The sequence below is a fragment of the Jaculus jaculus genome, chromosome 4 (assembly GCF_020740685.1).
Source record: "Jaculus jaculus isolate mJacJac1 chromosome 4, mJacJac1.mat.Y.cur, whole genome shotgun sequence".
In the NCBI taxonomy this organism is placed as follows: Eukaryota; Metazoa; Chordata; class Mammalia; order Rodentia; family Dipodidae; genus Jaculus; species Jaculus jaculus.
In genome coordinates, this window is record NC_059105.1 from 142,616,590 (window position 1) to 142,638,764 (window position 22,175).

Genomic DNA, 22,175 nt, shown 5'->3' on the forward strand with positions numbered 1-22,175 from the left:
TTCATTTCCCAGTGGCCACTAAATGCCAATTGTTTGTTAGGAAGGCAAGCTCTCATGAGGACCTTCCCTGATCCATGACATTATGTTTGGAGGGTCCAAGCTTGTTAAGATCTTGTGAACTTAGCCACTGTGAGTTAGATGCTGTGATTTCATGATTGCAATGGGCCTTTCATATCCAGGAACCAGCATTGCACAACACTCCTTCTCATGTTCTGACTCTTTCAATTACTCTTCCCTCTTGTCTGTGATGTTCCCTAAACTTTACAGGCAGGAAATAATATTGAGGTCTTATTTAAGGCTGTGTACTCAACAGAAATTTATTGTTATCATTTGAACCAGTTATGAATCTATAGTTTAATCACTATTCCCTGCAAAAAGTTGCTTCTCTTCCCAAGGTTAAGAGTAACACTAATCTATGGGTATCAACATAAATATTTTGATGTTATATTGACAGCATGTCCTTTCAAATTTCAAATACCACTGTTTGATTCAACATGGCGTGAACGTGGCTCTTCCATGTTTCAGAACTCCATCTTGCTCCTCTGGAGAAAGAGCTCTGTGTTCCTTCTTTCTCTTAAGATGTATCTGTGAAGCTTAAATGATAGCTTGATTTTTCCCTTTTACATTAATTGATTTAAAAATGAGCCAAATAATTATTCCAGATTTCATTACCATTTTGGATATGAAAATATCTGAACCTACCTGAAGGTATAAAATTATGCTTCATTAATACCAGTTATCATCTACTTCATTTATGTTATGAATTATCAGGTGTCATTTCAGATAATGGCCCAAATTTATCCAATCTGAGTTCTATCCCACATACTGAAATATCACACAGTGGTTACCACATTAGATGTTTGTAGTACTGCAATGAATGTGTTTAGATAGCTATAAAATCTGTGCCTCTTATCAGTGTTTCTCATGTCTGGGGCATAGTCACTGATGTTGGTGGCAGAATCCTTAGATTCAGAGTGCAAACTTGGGAGTGACAAGTGCCTGACTGTCACACTGAGAGCTGAAACCAGTCACTTGGAATGGAATGAGGAACATCTCCTCAAAGGCTGTACAGTTAGGGTCATTCAGCATAAGCTAACACTTACCAAGAATTATCAATGTAAAAAAAGAGATTCCTCAAGAAATTTCTTTTTCTACCCAGAATGTTGGGCTTTCTTTCATTCATCCTAAATTACTCCTGCTGATGTAAAGAACATATGTCAAGTACACTGATAATAGGGTATTTGCCATCTGATAGCTCACTTCTGCAAAATGAGAAGTGAGCTGATACCAACAAGTAGATTCATGAAGGATTCTCTAGAAAAAGTCAATATGGCTTTTAAAAAGTGGATAAATGAAGTCTATTACTAAGGACAATGGGAAGCTTTTGCTGTATGGAATAAGCTTAAAAGTAAAAATCTTTTGGGGAGATGGGTTACAAAGTGTGTGCTATAGGAAGGGCTGAGGGATATACATGATTAAGATTATGAGCTTTCTCAGATATCAGGTTGAAGAAGCCATGAGTGAAAAGTGTTCTGTCCAAAATTTTAGGAAAATTTACATGAACACCTTGGATTAGATCTCAATAATCTCTTGGATTTTTGTCTAAATCCCTCTTTCCATTAATGTAGTTTACCTCAGACCTAATAGTTAATGACTTACATCCAAGTCTTATTTCTGAGAGTAAGAATACAAAGTGGTAAGCCTGTCTAGTTTGAAAAAAGGATAAGGGAATTAATTCTAATATGAACCCATTTAACATTCCAAGAGTTATATGGATGATATTGACTAAATAGCTGACAAGAGTTATACCTAGGAGCAGGCAGACCATATAATTCTATATAGGAACAAGTAGGACAATGTGCCATGATGTCTGTTTACCAAAAAAAAAAAAAAAAAAAAAAAAAAAAAAAAACAAAACAAAAAAACCTACTATGTATTTCCTATAGTTCTTTGCCTTTATTTTCTATTCAGCGATTCATTATGCTAGACATATTTGTATGCAGTACAAATTGTGCTATAGTATCCATAACCATTGTGAAAATTTACACAGAGATAGAGTTGATATCCACTTCTCTTCATAGCAAGGTACCTAGTACATATTTTTATATTTATTATTATTATTATTAACAACATTTTATACGGATACATCATGTGTGGACACCCTCATTTCTCTTCAACCTGTCCCCCATTACAATGGGGACACTCTTCAGTGGGGTTGTAGTTTATGTGTTGTGGGAGCAGCAGTAAGTTATTTTTGCAGGGAGGGAATGTCTTTGAGCATGATGTCTCAACCTGTGGCTCTAACAATCTTCCTGCCCTCTTTTCCACAAAATTCCCTGAGTTATGGTGAGTGTGTTTTAAATATACTTAATGATGAGCTCTTAGGAGCCTCTGGATCTCTGCTTTGGTAGCTGTTGAGTTTCCTCAAGGTCTGTCTTCTACACCCGTGCTGATTATCAGGTTCAGCATGGAAGCAGCACTCATGCTTTTCCCCCTTCCTCTGAGGTTTCAGCCATGTTTTGGCTGAAGTGAAAGGGGTAGTTTATCTCCTCCAGTCTTCTTAATGTATGAAAAATAAAAACAGATTCTCCCATGGAGAGCTAAGCCAACATAGTTGAAATGGGATAAGCATTTTTAATTTAGGGAGAATTTGATGTATATAATCCCTCTTTCAGCCAAAGCCTAGTGCATTTTTCTCCATGGATTGATCTTCTGACTTGGCCCAGTAGATACAGAAAGGCTCTTGCCAAGCTCCCCATCGATGAACTTATATTCTCATTGCTAAGATGAAATACTCAACCAAAAGCAGCTAATGGTAGTAGACAGCTTATTTTGCATACATTCTATTGGTTTGGCAGAGAAAACATTGAAGAAAGCAACAAGAGAGAGTTAGCTCAGGCAAGGGGAAGCTGGGCTATATAAACCTCAAGGCTCCTACAGCAAGGCTGTACTTCCCATGTCACCACCTGAGAACCCAGATTTCAAAATATACAAGGCTACAGGGAACATCTCATTCAAAACACCAACCCATCAAGGCATGGCTCACTATTTGTATATAAGATATAAAATGTATTGTTGGCTTACAGCTGTCAACTTTTTCAGAGTCTGCTTCCATTCTAGAGAGCTTTATCAATCAGGGTAACTTCCTTTCCAGATCAGTCAATTTTCATAAGTAATAAAGACTAAATGGACATTCATTTTCACCCAATAATCTGATAGGCTAGCTTTATACCAATAATCCTTTGAAGATCACTTCAGACTTTTTGAACCTACAATCCTGGTCATCTCCTTCTTCAGTCCAGTACTGTTTTCCTTTTTATAAGGCCTTTCCTTGATATGTCGTAGCACCACCCATGATAACACAAGTGTAATAATTGATTTGGAAAATGAACTTTGGCATGAAATTATTTACTCCAGTTCTGAAGCTATACTTTAAAATGTCTTGCAGATTCCCATTCTTTCATTGGGAACCTTAGAAAGGCTACACATCACAGAAAAACTTGCTACAATATAAAAGCCCACTGGGATGAAAATGAGTCATCTCATACAAGGCCATCTAAGTCAACTAGCTCCTGGCTAACCGAGAGTTCACTTCCAACACATGAACAGAACCTTCAGAGACAAGACCAAACCAAATGGCCAAATAAGTATTAGAATCAGGAGCTAATTAATTGGTTGTTGTTTTAAATATTTTAAATACAACAAAAATATCTGATTATATAAAGATACTCAATATTTCTAAAATACATGATATTGGATTTAATTAAAATTGCTACATTTTAATTTTATAAAATGATTTTCTATAATGCATTTTGTTAGATAAAAACTTCTTTCCCAATAGTTGACTTATACAAGAGTTATAGCATATTTGGTATAAATAGACTGAGCTATGACATTCAGTTTAGGACCTAAAATGCATTTCCACTCATATTTTCAACTCAGGAGTTTACTGAGATATAACCACATGGTAAGTTAAGGAGTATCTGGGTAAAAATGTAAGTGCATGTATCTGTGTGTGTGTGTGTGTGTGTACATTACTGTGTATTTGTATGGATAAATAATATGTGTGGAGCATTTATTGTAAAGTTTTTCTTTTATTTTTTTGTTTTTGTTTTTGTTTTTCAAGGTAGGATCTTGCTCTAGCCTAGGTTGCCTTAGAAATTTACTATGTAGTCTCAGGCTGGCCTCAAGCTTACACAGCCATCATTCTACCTCAGGTTCCCAAATGTTGGGATTAAAGGTGTAGTGCTTATTCATGAATGCTTTTAGAAAAATAACACAAATTAAAGGCTAGAATAAGGGGACTAGCATAAGAATTTATTATTTATGATAAATTTCAATTTTAAATCTACTTTTTAGACTCACAGCCAGTTAATTTATTGATAGTTTCTCCCTGAACTAACCAGAAAAGAATTTGACATATTACCCAAAGAAAACTAGATTTCCTCAAAATAATATTAATTGTAGAAATGTTTGTGCAGTTCACTATAGCAAATATATCTTTGTTTTCAAAACAGGGACTTTAAAATATAACTGGAAGTCTTTCTGATCTTCAATACTTGTCTGAACTCTTTTTTGCTGTCTTTTTGGACTTTAAATCCCTTCCATTTATTCAAAAGCTTGTGTGCATGTTCTTAGTGTTTTCTGAGTGCACTTATTTATACAACATTTTCTTTTTGTAGATGTGTAAAGACTATATTTTTCAAAGTATTCTTTTTAACAATCTGAAAAATGTTTACAAACCATTTTAAAAGATATAGGTCTGGGAAAACCATAATTTAAAAATAAAATTTTGAATGATGTTTTGTTTTTCATTGATTCTTTGGATAAGTGAGAATGTTTATATCTAGTCAAACATTACAATTCTGTTTCTAGAGCAATGTAAAGAAATTCAAGTACAAAGCCAGCGTGGTGGCGCACACCTTTAATCCTAGCACTCAGGAGGCAGAGGTAGGAGGATCACCAAGAGTTCGAGGCCACCCTGAGACTACAGAGTTAATTCCAGGTCAGCCTGGACCAGAGTGAGACCCTACTTTGAAAAAGCAAACAAAAAGAAAAAAAGAAAGAAAAAGAAATTCAAATACAATAAGAAACAGGAAAAATAATAAAATTGATTATCAACTATAAAGAGTACATATATATTGTTCATAAATTAAGAATGAGAGAATAAAAGCATTACAAAATACTATTTTTAAAAAGTGGTTACGGGCTGGAGAGATGGCTTAGCTGTTAAGGTGTTTGCCTGCAAAGCCAAAGGACCTCGGTTCGATTCCCCAGGACCCATATAAGCCAGAAGTACAAGGTGGGCACATGTATCAGCATGCCTCTTTTCTCTCTCTCTCTCTCTCTCTCCCTGTCCTCCTGTGGCTTTCTCTCTCTCAAATAAATAAATAATAATTTTTTTTTAAAGTGGTTAAATATCCCAGGATAAACATTATCTAAAAGGAATAACAACATTTACCAGGACAATGCAAATATACCACTGAAACTGGAAATAACTAATTTAGCAATAAATATCCCCAAAATATTAACTTAAAAGTTTTTTTGTTTTTGTTTGTGATTTGGCTTTCTGTCAAGGAGTATATTACTTAAAGAAGGGGATATTCATTTTATATAATACATTCAGACATTTTAACATATTGTCATTAGTCTCTGTTTTGTCTGTGCTGGGTTGGAGGCAGAACAACATGGCTGCAGTGACAGAGTACATTATAATGTCATCTTATAGTGATCAGGAAGTAAAAAGAGAAAAAGAGGAAGCGGAGAAAGAGACAGAACAGCATGACTTTAAAGGGCATGCCTATGAGGACCCCATTTCTCCAAATTGTTCATTACCTTTTAAAGTTCCATTGTGATTGTGGTCACATCTTTAGCAAAAAGGATTTTGAAAATATTTAATTTCGAAATAAGCATACGTTTCCAGAGGAGAGTTTGGTAGCATAAAAGCCTTATTGAGAATGTTACACAGTATATTCTCAGACTATTGAATAAAGTGTAGTATATACAGGTAGGTATATAAAATACCACAGTGCAGAGTCCACAAGCAACATGGAAATAACATGCGTAAGGGCTGGATCATCAAAGAGAGTGGAATCCCAACTAAGGCGATAGTTACTTACTATGACTAATGACTTATGACCAGCCATTCAAATTTGTGTTTTAATACTGGCCAATGGCGAGTCCACATTCACTGAGTCCCATCTGTAGCATTCTTTTTTTTTTTTTAATTTTTATTTATTTATTTATTTGAGAGTGACAGACACAGATAGAAGGACAGATAGAGGGAGAGAGAGAGAATGGGCGCGCCAGGGCTTCCAGCCTCTGCAAACGAACTCCAGACGCGTGCGCCCCCTTGTGCATCTGGCTAACGTGGGACCTGGGGAACTGAGCCTCGAACCCGGGTCCTTAGGCTTCACAGGCAAGCGTTTAACCGCTAAGCCATCTCTCCAGCCCCCATCTGTAGCATTCTTATATAGTGTGCTTCCGTATTTTCCATTACTGTGTATTGTGGACAATAAGCTAAGGACACTTTGTTCTTCCTCATGGAAATTTGATCTTTGGATAATTTTCTTTCTTAATTGGGCTAGTTTATATGATGTTACTTCTTCCACCGTTTGAAAATTTCAATTGTACTTGGGCATCTAAAAATACTTACTAAGCTTCAGCTTCAGTCTTCCCTGACGTTGATGATCCTAAAGCTGTCTGTTTTCAGGTCTCTGCATGGCTATACCTAGTGCACAATGACAGGAGGAACTGCTGCTTTGGGAACTTAGACTTTCATGTCCTGTCACACTTTGCACCCACCCAGTGCAAATTGCGTCACTGTACACAAATGATATGGGCTATCAAATTATCTCAAACAGAAAAGAAATACGCCAATCCCTGATGTTTTGTGTACTGAACCTGTAAGTAGAATATAAAAAAAAAATTAAATTCTGAGTATCTTGGAGTCTGACTCTCATTCACTTCTATAAAGATTCCTAGTGAGCATTGCATGGCACATTTGTATGGAAGAAACGTGATAATACAATATGATTAGCTCTTAACTGTATTGAGTTCAATCATCTTCAAAGGGCCAATTCTGAGTAAGGTTACAATCGCAGACACTGGCTGTGAACACAATTCAATATATAATAAAAGTATAGCCCTGCAGGGATAAAATCAGAAAGATAGTTGCCTAGTTAATTAAATGAACCATCCCTGAATTTTGTCAGATATCTTTCAAGTTGAGAACAACTCAGAGCTTGTAAATGTTTACTTCTACCGTCACAATATTCCTTCTTCAAGAGCCAAGTGATTGCTTCATATGATAAAACCAAAATGAAGTTAAAAATAAAATTTCATCTCTTTTCATAACCTCTAACAGCTCATTTGCATCCAATTTCATGACATTAAATTTAGCAGATAGGGGATATTGAGTAAGGAAAATGAGTAATGGAAGAGTATTTCATAAGCAAATCTAAAAAAAATTGTGTGTGCTCTGTGAGCAAAGTCAGTAATCTTTATTGTATGCTTCATACATTGTTCAAGAACTTAGACTTTTAAGTTTGATTTATGTATATGTTAAAATAAAAAACAGAACACAGTCCACTGTGTAAAATCAATGCATATTCTAACTGGTTTAAAATATAATAAAAATTGGAATTGGTTTTATATTTTAAAATAATGTGTTAGCCAGGTTTGATGGTGCACACCTTTAATACCTTTAATACCTGTACTCAGGAGGTAAGGTAGGAGGAGCACCTTCAGTTTGAGGCCACCCTAAAACAACATAGTGAATTTCAGGTCTGCCCGGAAAAAAAACATAAAAAGAAAAAAAGAAAATCACTTATCACGTGTTCTTTGCTAATAATTGCTATAACATTGTCAAGTTATAATTGTTACACTTTCAAACTCAGTAATATTACCAATTTTAAAATATTATCTATCACTTAAGTTTCAAAACCTAATATTTGGCTGAAGAGATGGTTTGGCAGTTAAGGTACTTGACTGCAAAGCCAGAGGACCCAGGTTCAATTCCCCAAGACCCATGTAAGCCAGATGTGCAGCACATGTGTCTAGAGTTTGTTTGCAATGACGGGAGGCCATTGCTCGTCCATTCTCTCTCTCTCTCTCTCTCTCTCTCTCTCTCTCTCTCTCTCCATGTTTCTCTCAAATGATAAATTTAAAATGCCTAATATTAAACTCTTCCAAGGTGAATCAAAATATAAAACTTTATCAGACTTAAGATGAAAATTGAGCACTTTTAAAAAATAAAATTGATGTTACTTACATTCAAAATGTTTACTGAAATGTCACCCAGTTTAAGAGTCCCATGATATCACAGCCCATTGTGTCTGACCTGGGGGGAACAGTCCTGCCATATGAGTCCACAGAGAAAATGAAATTTTCTAACCAGGCAAAGATCCTGTTGTTCTTGTTGCTGGGACAATCAACCCAAAGCAGCTTATAAGAAGAAAGGGTTTGCTTCATGATTCCAGATTCCAGACTAGGCTTCAATGTGACAGATGTTGGCTCACTTCATCATACATCCGCAGCAGAGTGGTAACAGCAAGCAGGAGCAAGTGCTAGCTGGGTCTGCACACTAACTGGGTTTGACTCCACTTCCAGATCCAACCCTATTAATACACTTTCTCCAACAGGGCTCTCACATCCAAAGACTCTACTTGTGGGTACTAAATAGAAAACCAAACAAAACAAAAACATACAAAAGACATTAAATAAAAACTCCTGAAGCTAAAGGGGACAACATTACATACAAATTACCATAGATTCCACTGACATATGTGATAAATACCCCAACATTTAAATATTCTAAGCAAGCAATTAAATTTTAAAGCTCAAACCTGCACCATATATATATATATATATGTGTGTGTGTGTGTGTGTGTGTGTGTGTGTGTGTGTGTGTGTGTATACACATACACATACATGATTTTTTGCATAAAAGCAGGAGTTGCAAGATATCTTGGTGATGTTATGCATGCCTGTCCTAAAATATTCAAGTGATCCTCCTGTGGTAAACTTGGATGTCTCGTCTTTGAATTTATTCCATACAGATTTACGTTGTGCTGATTGTATTCAAATAATTATTTTGGTTACATAAAAAATAGTAAAATAGAGTCTCCACAACCATGTACACATACTCACATTGTATCTCATGCATGTGCACCCATACAAATGAACACACACACACTCACAGCACATACATACCACATACATAAATACACATAAAAATTTCCCCCAATTTCATGTTTTGTTAAATATTTGCTAAGATTCTCTTATTCTATAACTCAGTGTGAGAAAGAACACTTTCTGTTCTGTAGAGAAAGTAAATTATTTGAATACATGATAAACACATTATTATATAATTTCACCAAGAGTCACAAATGAAGATATCAACATATCCATGATTATGACCCAGGCTTGGAGACATCAGGGCTTAAGCAAGATCTATGAATGAGCTTCCAGCCACCCATAGCTTGATGCCACCAAAGTCCAGCTTTGCCTATCTGAATGATTAAAAATAAAATATCTGGGCTGGAGAGATGGCTCAGCAGTTCATTGTGCTTCCTGCACAAGCGTAAGATCTTAAAGAGGTGTGACCCCAAAATTGAATTCATAGATCACACATAAACAGTTAGGTATGGCCAAACATGCGTGTAACCCTAGTCCCTCACAGAAGCAGAGACCTCAAAGGCTTGCAAGTGCCAGAATGAGCTAAGAGACACAGGCTCAAAACAAGACCAGGAAGAAGAGTGATGGAGTGGGACATCTAAGGCTGTTCTCAGGTTTCCCTACAGGTGTGTTCCTCACTACAGATCAGCATATGGGGTGACACAGGACAGCACACTGCACTATACACCTCTCTCTCTCTCTCTCTCCATCTCTCTTTCTCCCTCTCTCTCTCTCACACACACATTACCATCATCATCATCAAAACAAACATCTTACTATGCAAAATTGAAAATAATAAGATGCAAGTATCACCACTGATTTCTGAAGTTGCAGTAAGAAAAATTGTGTTTGTTATGTTTCTATTTTATTCCTTAAACTTTCAGTTTTCAGATACTGGAATCAAACTTACAGATAAAACTCTAGAAAAGATTTGAATTTGTGACAGCTTCTTAGATTAATTTTAACATTCATTCCATTTGCAAAAACACAAAGGTTAATGTTTTTTTAGTATAAGTGAGACAGTAAAGCAATATATAAAACAATAAGGTGACCATCAAATAGCAAATAAAATTTCAGTATAATTCAAGTATTCTAAAAGTTATCAAATGCTATGAAATGTAAAGTTTCCTATGTTATTATTACTGGCATTAATGTATGAGCAATAAAACTCATAAAGAATCAGTAAATAAAAACTATTTGAAAAAAATACTGAATGGAAATTTAAATATAGACTTGAATTGCTGAGAACCCTGTGCACCCAGTATGAGTTCTATTATTGAAAGTTCCAAAGCTAGTCTATGATATATATTTTATGAAATTCTCCTTTAGGCTACACATCTGTAATGATATCCCACCGCTGTCATCCATATTGACATTTCCTTGTCTGTGTTACAGGTAGAATGCAGCTGAAAGATTATTCACGATAAGAAGAAGGAACTAGCATTAAAGCAAAATTTAAAGAGTGTAAGTGGTTCTTTTCAATAGCTCAAACATCACTTTCCTAGGTAAAAATTCTTTTTTTATACTTTTCAACTTGGGGAATTTGTCTCATAATTAACTAACTGGAAATGGTGGGATTCCCCCCATCCCCAATGTGTAAAGTTGCCTTTCATATTTTATTCAAGTTTTGGTTAGCTTCATCCTTTTTTATAACCTAAATCCTAACAGGTGACACCATGAAGCAGATGATAACGTCTGTCTTTAGAAGAAGGTTCATGTTCTGCACTGTGTCTGGTTCCATACAAGATCAGTATATACCACTTAATACCCTTTGAGCTTAATACCCTTTGAGTAAGAATAGATATGTAAATTGAAAATATAATTATTCTGGAAAACACGATCTCAAAGGCATATGATTTTAACATCTTTAAAGACACTTCTTTCATAATCCACACATCTGACCATACAGAATATATCTTCATCAAGTGCTAAAATATACATCTCATTACTGAAAGACTGGTTACATGGTATATTGAAGATGTTCAAAATCTCACAACTTTTATTAAAATATGAGTGCTTTCATTAAAAACTTTTATGCTGCACAAGTTTGACTCAACTAATTTAATGTCCTTAATAAATTATATAATTTAGACTATTTAATATGTTGTATTTAAATACAAATTAAATGAATTAACATACTTGTATCTTTTTCCTACAACTTTCACTGTTACCTTTCCTGAGATTCTATTTAATCAAGTACTGACAAAAATTATCTTCTGATCTCAAATGAAGTATCATGGGTAAGAAACTGGAGAAGGTATAAAATCCTATGCGCATTGGCTTAAACATTCAATAATAATGTTTACTGTAGGAAATAATACATACAAATTAGATATCAATGTCAGATAACTGTGCTTCGAAACAGATTTCTTTCAACTGTCACATTGAATTAGACAGAGAATAAGACAGCTTAAATCTCAAGGTTGAAACCTTTTAAATAATTTTAACCCCAGCATGGCAGGGAAGACATTGATTGTTGTGCATTAATGAAACTTCTGCTACCTTGGCCAAATAACAATCCACTTTTCATTTTCTTCTGAAACTTAATCTTATGGATTGCCTGAAAAAGCAAGTATAAATTGTATACATCTTGTCAAGAATGCCTCTTTGTATGAAGAAAAAGTACTAGCCAGCCCATTGATTTCAAAATAGGTTCATTCCCCATTCTGTTAAGACATGTTATCAGAAAGTGTTTCAGAGAGAAAGGGGGGAAACATTGATGAGGCCCATCGAAAGAAAATATTTCACCCAAGGTCATAAGAATAAAAACTCAAGAAATAATTGCTATGCCCTCTTGGGTAAGCCTGATTTGAAAAAAAAAAAAATACTCGAGGAATAGAATATATAGATTGCTTTCACAAGGAAAGCCTACTGATTTTTTTAAAGTACTGATTCAAAAATTGCTATAATTTCAGTCCAATCTCAATTACAGTACCATGAATTGATGGCTAGTGTCATTATGCCATTTTCTTCTCTAAGTACAGTCATAGAAGCAACAATACTGAATGGAAAAAAGTTTTAAAAATTACTATTTGCTACATAGTATATAGCAGTCTTGCCTGTAGATTTTATTTCATAAGGTTAAATAAAATAAAAGCTGTATGTCCTGAAATCTTCTAACAAATTGTTATATTTACCTTAATTTCAACCTCTTTGCAATGATTTTCCCACCATCATAGAAATTTTTGTGTGCATTTTATACATGTACAAGCACATATGTGTATATATTTATGTTATTCTTCTTGACTGTCGCACTGTGCTCATTCATCATATAGGATGAGATGTGTTTGTGGTGACAGGAGTTTGAGGGAAAATATAGAATAATGGGATGGGAACAAATAGAGTAGAACCTTAGTTATGGCAGAAGCTGACCTAATCAAAATGGATATTTTGACAAACAGTTAGACAGCCTGAAGTTATCCACAATCAGTAAATTTTGATTTCCTAGAAATTATAGCTAACAAAATGTAATTAAAATGTATTATCACTGAATTATATGTTTTATTCAAGGTTGTTACATGTTGAAAAACTTACCTTGGCTATTGAAATTATAAATATTAAAAATGCAAAGAAATTGTAAATGAAATGTGAGGAACCCAAATTCTTAGCAATTAAGGATATATAAAATGAGCCTGGCATGGTGGCTCATTCCTTTAATCCCAGCATTTGGGAGTCAGAGGTAACAGGATCACTGTGGGTTCAATGCCACTCTGAGACTACATAGTGGATTCCAGGTCAGCCTGCACCAGAGGGCAACCATACCTTGAAACACCTAAATAAATAAATAATAAATAAAAATAATTTTTAAAATGAGAGCTTGTTTGAGGTTCTAGTAGGGAACACAGCTGCTCATATATCCCTGACTGAAGATGGGTCCTCCTTTATTTGGAGAAAGTCATCCTCTTCCATCGAGAAGCAGCTTTGGGAGGGATGCAAATGGAACACTGAGGAAAGGAGACAGCTGCCTAGCCAGCCAGATCAGTGGAACAAATCAATCCTGGCAGTCAATGAAATGACAGATGTCACAGCCAGATTGCCCTCACATCCAGTTGGAGAATCTATTTTTATTTTTCAGAAAGCAGCTGAGGAGATAAATCACACTTCAGCAATGCCCAGGTGAAACCACAGGGGAAGTGGGGAAACTAGCAAGAGTGCTGCTTCCATGGTGAGCTAGACAGTCAGCTCAAGGGTGAAGGAGAAAGATGCTGAGGCCACTCATCACTTACCAAAGCAGAAATCCAGAGGCTTCTGCGAGTTCATCACTGAAGTAGATAGAAAACATACCCTCACTCTGAATTCCAGGTCAGCCTAGGCTTGAGTGAAACCCTACCTAGGGAATAAATAAATAAATATACACTCATCAAGGCTCAGGAAAATCTACCACAGGTTCATAGGTTCGAAGATTTTATATCAGAGGCATTGCCACAACCCCACAGTGATGGGTGCTCTCATAATACATAACCCACAACCCCATGGGGAATATTGTGGGGCTCCTTCCCGGTCAGGTAGTGCCGAGGGAGGGATCAGGCCTGTTGGTTCCTCCCTAGGGGTTGAAGGAGGATGATGAACATTGGATGACTCGGAAACCTCTCCTGGCCCCTGGAGAAAAACCACACTGAGCCAGGAGTCTTTTTAATGCAGGAACTCGCAGAAACAACTCGCTTTATTACTCTGAGCAGTTGCCTATATTATGTTAGGGATGGAGGTGGGGATTTTAGGATGGGGGAGGAGGTAAGAGCCAATAGTAAACTTTAACTATTGAAATGGTAATTACAATTGCCACGCAGAGGTGGCAGGCCAGAAGCCATTAGGTGTCCTGCTGAGTCCTAGCTGGCTAGAGACAGGTAGCCAAACTTTAGCTAGGCTCAGGAAGTCCCACTAGGCCTCACACTTGGGCCTTTCAGAGCCCAACAGAATACAAGCAACCCCACTGAGGCCCCCACTGAGGAGGGCCTTCAGTGGAATGGGGGAAGGAAAGAGGGAAAAGATGGTACTAACACATGATGTATCCATACAGAGTATGCCTTGATTAAAAAATAGTATATAAAATAAACTCACCAGGTGAACAGAGATAATTCACTGGAATCAGAGCTCAGTCTGAGACCAGATAAAAGTAATCAAGGTCTCTAGATGTGTTACATTTTATTCTTAATTTATTCTTAGAGATATTTTTGGAGAAAACAATTTAGTCAAGATGGGTGCCACTACATACTACCTGATGATCAAATATTTACCACATCAAACATCATTAAGGATGTTTAGGAACCAGATGACTTCCACCCACTGATGAGATTGGAAAATAGTGCAGACACTCTGATAATAGCATGTTGTTTCTTATCAAATTAGTATAAAACCTTGGTAAGACTGAGGAATCACACCCTTCAGGAATATGCCTACATAAATGAAAATGTTTCCCTTTGAAAACCTGTATACAGATGTGCATAGTAGCTTTATTTATTTATTTTATTTATTTATTTATTTTTTCTGAAAGCATATACTCTGTAGTCTACCTTGGGCTGGACCTTGTTCTCCTCCTGCCTCTGTCTCCTGTGAGCTGATGACAGATGTGCAACGTCACACCTAGCTGTAGTAGCATTACTTATAACAGACGGAAGCTAGGATCAGCCTAGTTGTTCCTCACTAGAATAATAAATAAACTATCAAAATAATCCACACTACAGGACAATATGCATCAATAAATAGAAACAATCTATTGTTGCATACACAGTACATTGCATGAATCTCCAGAGAATTATGCTGCTAAAAATACCATTTTTAAAAAAGATAGTTACAGTATGATTCCATTAGATAATATTTAACATACATGTTAGCTTTATAAATATCCATATGCTATTGCCACCAATTGGAAATTGAGGTGCAGTAGAATAATATGAGGTGAGTGTGATTAAAGAGGTGTGCTGAAAGAGGCTTCTGCACATTGTCTTTACTATGGGAGTGGATATACAATTTACCTATGGTGATAAAATTGTATAAAACTTACATACATGTATAAACATGTATGCAAAGATAAAAATAAGAGAAACTTAACTAGGTAGGCTTAATGTATCAATACAAATTTTAAGTAGGATACATTTAATTATAAGAGATTTATAAAATGTTATCGCTGAGGAAAACTGAGAAAAATGTAAAAGGCGTCACTATGAGTGACAGCTTGTTGCACTTACCTTCTCACTACTGAGACAAAACACCTTACCAAAAGCAGTTTATGAGAAGAAGGGGTTCATTTCAGGTCTACAGTTTTCAGAGGCAGCTTCATCATGGCAGAAGAAGATGGCTTACTCTATCACACAGCCATAGCATGGAGACAGCAGCAAGCATGAGCTGACTCTGACCACATACATAGAGCAGGACTCCACCTCCAGGTCCAGCCCTGTTGCCACACTTCCTCCAGCAGAGCTCCACCTCACAAATGTTCCGACCTGAGTACTAAGAGGGAAATTTATTCATAAACACCTGAGGCTATGGGGACATTTTAATATTCAAACCACCACAGACCTAGTCATCACATAAACCTCCAAATATCTCACTATTTCAAGGTTCTGAAGAGGTGCTGGGAAATCAACAATAGAAGGGCCATGTGTTTAGATATTGTATTGAAAAGAATATGATATGACTTCATTTTAGATTCTGGGTAGGTCAAGCTGTAAATCTCGAAACAAACTAGTATTTTGTTTCACTTGGGTGACATATGGGTGGTGAGGTGTGTGTTCTATATGTGTGGTGTGGGAAGTGTGCGTGCTGATGAGGCACCCCGCACACTCCCCTGTGGTACTCAGCGTGCTTGTGTACAGTAGCCAGAGGAGAACATTGGTGCCTCTCTTCGTCATTCATCTTTCTGTGTTTCCTTATGATGGATTCTCCTCCTGATTCTGGGACTTGCACTAGCCAACTGGTGATCGCCCTGTCGTTGCTCCCCGGGGACTAGGGTGGCCAGTGTTCATGACCCGGCCCACCTGTGCTCTGGAGATCCAGACTACTCAGAAAGCAGCAGCCGCAGGTCCTCTCACACCCTCGTGTGTGCACACGGAAAGCCCACCTTACCACTGAGCCACCTCTCCAGCCCACTTTTAATCATTCTAATGGGCTGGAGAGATGGCTTAGCGGTTAAGCGCTTGCCTGTGAAGCCTAAGGACCCCGGTTTGAGGCTCGGTTCCCCAGGTCCCACGTTAGCCAGATGCACAAGGGGGCTCATGCATCTGGAGTTCGTTTGCAGAGGCTGGAAGCCCTGGCACGCCCATTCTCTCTCTCTCCCTCTGTCTTTCTCTCTGTGTCTGGCGCTCTCAAATAAATAAATAAATAAATAATTTAATCATTCTAATACTACCTGGAATTATTATTTTTTATTTAAGGAAAGAATTTTGTGCTTTGAATGCATTGTAGAATATACACGGGTGCTTAATAAGAGGACTTACACTGACTGAGTGCATGAGACTTAAGTTTTCAGTTAATCTTTATTCAGACTAGTTATTTAAATAAACCTATTTTTCATTAATAAGTCAGAGGAATAACTTGCTTGTTTTAAATCAATTATGCAATATTCAATAAGGGTTAAGGATACTGACCTCATTTGTTTGAATTGTGTCATTTTTTGATGTGATAATAACCAAAGAGTTAACTCAGCATATTCTAAGAACACTGTATCACTTCATTATCTTTGATTAGATTCTGGTACTCTACAACTTTTATTCATCATGCAACAAAATTCAGAAAAAAATCTTTCCCTTTCACATGGTTTCATGTAGATCCTTCTCATTTCTCTTGAATATCTTTTAAAACTATGACAGAAGTAACGTCACCAAGATGGCAAAGGAGATAGTGACGTCAATCCAACTCTCCTGTAGTAAGCATATGCACAACTTTCCACAAAGTAATGTAAAAACTAAGCAGCTCTGAAGAGCTTGTTGAAGAACCTCAGCACCACTGAGCAGGATCAAAAGGCAACATCCTGGCAGACAAGCCATCCCTCCAGCCCATCACTGGTAGACTGGAATAACTTAGATCCCCCCCCCCAAAAAAAAAACCCTACCTAGGAGCAAAGAGTATCTTAGCAGTTGAGCCACCTGGCAAGAATTACCGTGATTCCCAGAAGATATTAATATATTTTCCTACACATTCAACATCTTCTTTCCACACTGTAAGATAATGACTATAACCCCTTCCCCAACCCAAATCCATTTTAGGAAATAAAATGGCATCTCTCTCACCTCCATCTAATTGCCAATACAAGAGCAAAAGCCACTCTGCATATGCTCATAGTACAGAACTATACTGTCCCTAGCATTTATGTCATAGGAACCACTTGCTTTCTAGGGCAGTGAAAGCAAGTCATTGTTCTGCGTGCTTATGATTTTGATACAAGCTAAGATGTCACAGAAAACCAGAATATATTGTTTCCCAGAAGGACTATGATTCTGTAGGGCTGCCTACACCATGGGGATTAGTCTTGTTGTTCACCTCCATGGTAGATCCACTCACATGCCTCATCATTAGCATTGCAGACAAGTGCACAGGTAGGATTCAGGGTAAGAGGGATGTCTTCTGAAATTTCGTCAGTAGGAGGGGAAAAAAGGATTGAGGTTTCCACAGCCACTGAGGTGAAAGACTACACTAACAGTATTCACCAGTGCTGACTTCAGCAGACAGAATTGTTAAGCATCAGTTCAGCTATATACAACTACCACTCTCCACCCACAAGCACCCTTAGGCACTAAGGAAGGTTTGTCTACACACAAGCCCCTGATGTCTGCAATAGGTATTCAGTAAATATTCAATAAATGTACAAACTTCAATGTAAGAAAAGAGAAACATGAAAACAAGAAATGTCACAAATTATTTTAATAATATCTCAATAGTTATATATCCAAAGTAACAGTAATATACAAGATAACTGATAAAGAATTCAAAATAAATGTTTTATTGTTATTTATTTATTTGCAAGAAGAGACAGAGAGATCATACTCCAGTGTCTCCTATTGCTGCAAAAGAATTCCAGCTTCATGTGCCGCTCTGTGAATCTGGCTCCGCAAGGAAAGTGGGAAATTGGGGAGTTGAATCCAGGCCATTAGACCTTTCAAGCAAGTGCTTTAACTGCTAGGCCATCTCTGTAGCCCAACAGAAACGCTTTTATGAAATTTCAGTGACCTTTATGGAAAACAGAGAAACAATTCAATAAAATTTGGAAAAAAAAAGATAAAATGATCAAAATTATAGAACAAATCAAATGGACATTGCAGAGCTGAAGATATAGATGAAATAAACTCAGGAGCATAAAGAGAAGACATTATTAAGTATACTAAATAATCTTTTTATCATTTATTTATTTATTTGAGAGAGAGAGAGAGAGAGGAAGAGAGAATGGGTACGACAGGGCCTCTAGCCACTGCAAACAAACTCCAGATGCATGCACCCCTTTGTACATCTGGCTTACTTGGGTCCTGGGGAATCAAACCAGGATCCTTAGGCTTCACAGGCAAATACCTTAACCACTAGGCCATTTCCTCATCCCCAATATACTAAATAATCTATGAACTCAAAAAAGAAGTTATTGAAACATTCGAACATATATTGGGATAGTTTCAAAAGTATATGTTTTTAATTTAATATAGAACATGAAAGCTTAATCAGAGAAATTAAACAAAATAATAAAATGAAAACAATGAAAGCAAAAGAGCACAAATTACCTTTCTTATGCAGATGGAACAATCTCATATACATAAAATTCTATATTCTACCCAATAGTGGCTATGACTAATAAAATAATTCAGTAAGCCTGTACAATTCAATATCAACAGACAAAAAAACAATATTATGCCTAAAATGTAATTCTATTGCTTCAACTTGTAACAACATCAAAGGCTCATGTTTCAGTGGTTTGGTCTTGAGTTTGGTAGGAAAGACAAAGAAATATTTTAAGAAATGGGACACTGTAGAATGTTACAGGTTCTGGGGTACTACCCCTCAATGAGTGTTGGGCGGTGACATTCTCTGTATATGTGTCTCTCTTCTTACATGCTGTGATATGCTCATCCATTGTGATGTCCTACCTCAGTTCTTGATTGGCACCTAAAGTTACTAGGCAAAGCAAACATGGACTGAAACCTCAAAAACTATAAACAATGTAAACTCATTTCCTTTTCCTATTGCTGTTTACAGAGACAGAGTCTCAGTGGGTCAATCTGAAAGGCCATGGACTTGTTGTACCTTATATAAACCACCCAGGTACCAAGATTATAGCCCTATATAGCTTCAATAAGCCCATTTCCTCTACTTTATTTTGAGTGTCTATGTATGTGTTGTGTGCATGGATGTGCACAAACATGTGAAAAAATGTGTGTATTAGTGAGTACATGTATGTGTGTGCTTGCAGGTGTGTGGAAGCTGGAGGTTAATGCCAGTTGTATTACCTTATTGAGATACACCTTATTTGCTGAGGCATACCCAGACACTCACTGGAATCTATAGTCTGTTGATTCTGCTAGTCTACATAGACTCAGGACAAATGAGATAACCCTTACTTTTTTGATAGAGAGTTTAATAGGTGTAGGCCCTCTTGTACCCCATGATTAATGTAAGCTTGACATTTTAGAGTAGGCTTATGTTTGGATATGGTTCTGACTTGTTTCCCAGCTCTATGGGTCCCATACCACTGAGGGGATCAGTTAGCCAAATCAAGAGCAGTTGATTCCCCACCATGGCTGTCTTCCACTATTGCACTTGTTATTTGTTATTGCACATGTTATTTGCTGCTAAATAGGTTGGACCATGAGTTGCTTGGACAGATATTGGTCATTTCCCCCAGTCGCCCATGTAGCACCTTCTGGCACTAGACTCGCTGACTGTCTGGGGAGTGACTCTCTTCCTGCTTTTTCTAGGAATTCGTTCTTTGTCTCCCCAAGCTCTGGTAATACAATTAATTAGGCCTTCATATACATCTGACATGTACATAGGTATTGCACATCTGAAACCTGAAATCCTCACACTTGCATGGAAAATACTTTATCCACTGAGCCTTTTCTCCAGCCATCTCCCAAGCACCCCCCCCCACTTTACTTTGTCAAGTTGATTATTTAAAGTACTTTTCTAAGAAACACAAATTGAAATCTCACAGATCATAAGAACTATCTGAAAAATAGACCAGAATATTATTTCAAATAGATATAAAAATGATACTTAAGAGCCGGGCATGATTTAATCTCAGCACTTGGGAGGCAGCGGTAGGTGGATCACCATGAATTCCAGGCCATTCTGAGACTACATTGTGAGTTCCAGGTCAGCCTGGACTAGAGTGAGACCCTACCTCAAAAAAAAAACAAAAAACTTAAAAATAAAAATAAATTTAAACAAGATAATGGAAGGTCTCCTCATTAAAACTGTAATATATACATACATATATATATATATATATATATATATATATATATATATATACATGTATGTGTGTGTGTATGTATGTGTGTGTGTGTATATATATATATATATATATATATATATATATATATATATATACACACACATACACACACACACACACACATACACACACATATATATTGCAAGATGCCTTGGTTCCACCCTACCTCTCTTTCTATCTTTTTTCTCTTCTCTTCCTCCTCCTCCTCCTTCTCTTCTCTCCTCTACCCTCTTCTTTCTGTCTCTTTCAAATAAATAAATACAATGTTTAAAAGTAAGGGCTGGGGACATAGTTCAGGATTTTCTCGGGCTGGAGAGATGGTTAAGCACTTGCTTGTGAAGCATAAGATAAGTACCCTGGTTCAAGGCTCAATTCCCCAGGACACACAGTAGCCAGATGCACAAGGGGGCCCAAGCGTCTGGAATTCCTCTGCAGTGGCTGGAGTCCTTGGTGTGCCCATTCTCTCTTTCCTTCTCTCTCTCTCTGTCTCTCTCTCCCTCTTTCTGTCTGTCTGTTGCTCTCAAATAAATAAATATAAACAAAAAAGTGCTTGTTCATACAGCCTGATGGCCTGGGTTCACCAACACCCACATAAAGCCAGATAAACAAAGACATACATCTTGAGTTCATGTCCAGTGGCAGGAGGCCCTAGTGTGTCCATTCTCTCGCTGTCTCTCTCCTTGCAAATAAAATAAATAAGTATGAAGAAAGTCAATTTCCTTGTAAACTATGTGCTTTAGGAAAACACTTTAGGAAATGTTGTTGTGGTTTCATTTATTCTAACAAATGCCCAGGCCTTGGCTGGTGAACGTTGTGGGGTAGCAGGTGATATTGGGAAAGTCAGTTCTTGTGGCTCAATCTGGCTTATGAAATCACCAAAGCAGTGACTGATTTGAAAACAGTTTTAATATGTTCTAGATTTAAATTGAGCCCCTAAAGTAATCCTTCTATATATCCAAAAACATGTTGATTTAGACTTGATATTTAGCTTACAGACTTAAATGCTTGATAGTATATAAATTTCTAAAGACTTAGAGGAGAAAATATCCACTTACTCAATGGTTTTGAGCTTTAGTCACCTTTTTTTTTTCTCACAGGGGGGAGTTCTCTATGATTTTTATTTTTATTTTTAGGTAAAAGCATCAGTCCATAAAAGGTTATCTCAAGTGGCACTTCTTTCTTCTGGCAGTATTTCTCTTACTTTCTTTTCTTTGTTTCAGATGTGTATTTTTCCAAAGCATTTTATGATTACTCTCTTTTGCTTTAAAAAAAAAATGGCTAAATGTGATTAATTCTATTACATGCTTTACAAATAACTAGTACAGGTTTCATTTTCTCTATCAGTCTTCTATGATATTTTAAAATAATTATGATTCTTTCTTCCCTATCAGTTTATGCACATATTGCATATTAACTTATTTGCTACATAGAACTGCAAAATTTTGATTATTAATCCATACATCTCTGTCTAACTTGAACACAGGAATTATGTTTCAACATTTCATAATTGTATTTAAATTTTCCATATTGCCCAAGGATTGCTATTCCATAGGTGCTAACTAATTAT